Source organism: Cricetulus griseus, chromosome 6 (genome assembly GCF_003668045.3).
Source record: "Cricetulus griseus strain 17A/GY chromosome 6, alternate assembly CriGri-PICRH-1.0, whole genome shotgun sequence".
NCBI lineage: Eukaryota > Metazoa > Chordata > Mammalia > Rodentia > Cricetidae > Cricetulus > Cricetulus griseus.
In genome coordinates this window covers 119,438,068-119,440,526 of record NC_048599.1, presented here as the reverse complement: position 1 = coordinate 119,440,526, position 2,459 = coordinate 119,438,068, and the positions used below count along the sequence as shown (strand labels likewise).

The 2,459-nt window shown below is 35.7% G+C and overlaps 1 non-coding gene across 1 annotated transcript; it reads right to left on the bottom strand.

Moving 5' to 3' along the window:
* Positions 1 to 1,913: 1,913 nt before the first annotated feature.
* Positions 1,914 to 2,020, bottom strand: LOC113836289. The gene has a single exon (XR_003486350.1). It is a non-coding gene; the product is annotated as a U6 spliceosomal RNA (small nuclear RNA).
* Between the last annotated feature and the right edge of the window lie 439 nt (positions 2,021 to 2,459).

Below are 2,459 nucleotides of genomic sequence, written 5' to 3'. Positions count from 1 at the left end.
TAGATTGCTTTTGGCAGGATTACCATTTTTACTATGTTGATTCTACCTATCCAAGAGCATGGGAGATCTTTCCATTTTCTGGTATCTTCTTTAATTTCTTTCTTTAAAGTCTCAAAGTTCTTATTGTACAGATCTTTCACTTTTTTGGTTAGTGTTACCCCAAGATATTTTATGTTGCTTGTGGATATTGTGAAAGGTGATGTTTCCCTGATTTCTTTCTCATTGGATTTATCATCTGTATATAGTAGGGCTACTGATTTTTTTGAGTTAATTTTGTATCCTGCTACCTTGCTGAAGGTGTTTATCAACCGTAGGAGTTCCCTGGTAGAGTTTTTCGGGTCACTAATGTCGACTATCATGTGGTCTGCAAATAGTGAAAGTTTTACTTCATCCTTTCCAATTTGTATCCCTTTTTTCCCCTTTTCTTGTCTTATTGCTATAGCCAGAACTTCAAGTACAATATTGAAGAGATAGGGAGAGAGTGGACAGGCTTGTCTTGTTCCTGATTTTAGAGGAAACGCTTCGAGTTCTCTCCATTTACTTTGATGTTGGCTATTGGTTTGGTGTATATTGAGTTTATCATGTTTAGATATGTTCCTGTTATTCCTGTTCTCTCCAAGATCTTTATCATGAAGGAATGTTGGATTTTGTCAAAGGCTTTTTCAGCATCTAGTAAGATTATCATGGGTTTTTTCTTTTTCAGTTTGTTTATATAGTGAATTACATTGATGGATTTTTGTATGTTGAACCATCCTTGCATCCCAGGGATGAAGCCTACTTGATCATGGTGGATGATTTTCTTGATATGTTCTTGGATTCGGTTGGCCAATATTTTATTGAGTATTTTAGCATTAATGTTCATGAGAGATATCGTTCTGCACTTTTCTTTCTTAGTCATATCTTTGTGTGGCTTGGGTATCAAAGTGATTGTAGCCTTGGAGAAAGAGTTTGTGCAGAAGAGTTTGAGGAGTACTGAAATTAGCTCTTGTTTGAATTTCTGGTAGAATTCTGCAGTGAAGCCATCTGGCCCTGGGCTTTTTTTGGTTGGGAGGCTTTTGATTACTGCTTCTATCTCATTAGGGGTTATAGGTCGATTTAAACTGTTTATCTGATCTTGATTTAATTTTGGTAAGTGATATTTATCCAGAAAGCTGTCCATTTCCTTTAGATTTTCCAATTTTGTGGAATACAGGTTTTCAAAGTATGACCTAAAGATTCTCTGGATTTCCTCAGTGTACATTGTTATATCCCCCTTTTCATTTCTGATTTTGTTAATTAGCATGCTCTCTCTCTGCCTTTTGGTTAGTTTGGCTAGAGGTTTGTCTATCTTATTGATCTTCTCAAAGAACCAACTCTTTGTTTCATTGATTCTTTGTACTGTTTTCCTAGTTTCTACTTTGTTGATTTCGGCTCTCAGGCTGGTTATTTCCTGGCGTCTACTCCTCCTTGGTGTGTTTGCTTCTTTTTGCTCTAAAGCTTTCAGTTGTTCTGTCAATTCTCTAATGTGACTTTCCTCCAGTTCCTTCATGTGAGCACTTAGTGCTAAGAACTTCCCTCTTAGCACTGCTTTCAGGGTGTCGCATAAGTTTGTGTATGTTGTGTCTACATTCTCATTAAATTCTAGGAAGTCTTTAATTTCTTTTTTCATTTCTTCCTCAACCCAGGAATGGTGCAATTGGGTGTTATTAATTTTCCATGCAAATGTAGGTTTTCTGCAATTCGTATTGCTGTTGAATTCTAGCTTTAATGCATGGTGGTCTGATAAGATACAGGGGGTTATTTCAATACTTTTGTAACTGTGGAGGTTTGCTTTGCTGCCAACTATGTGGTCAATTTTTGAGAAGGTTCCATGTGGCGCTGAGAAGAAGGTATATTCTTTTGTGTTTGGATGGAATGTTCTATAGATATCTGTTAAAAATATGGAATGCTTCATGAATTTGCATGTCATCCTTGTGCAGGGGCCATGCTAATCTTCTCTGTATCGTTCCAATTTTAGTATATGTGCTGCCGAAGCGAGCACGCAATTTTTTTTTAATTGAAAATTTCAGGGAAATTGCTCCAAAGGGTCTTTAATATCAGGGTAAATCAATTTTTCACTTGAATCAAGACCTCATTGTCACAGAGGTATGTACAGTATGATTTATAAGCGATCTCCTTAGGCTCTGCTGAATGAAGACTATTCTATCTTTAAATAGACTAGATAATATAGAGAAGTGTTCCATGGTCTTTGATGTAGTTAAACAAATTTCCTATTGCCTTTTAAGGAAACAATAGTATTTCAAAAACTTGTGTTTCTTGTGTAGCTGTTTTGAATGTAATTAAGACTCACATGCTTTCTCATTAGAGTACATACCACACAGTCCTATAGACTGAACATTCCAACAGTTTTTCTATTCAGTGATTGTTAATTAGCTGTGTAATATATGTTATCATTCCAAATATATATGAGATATTTAAAT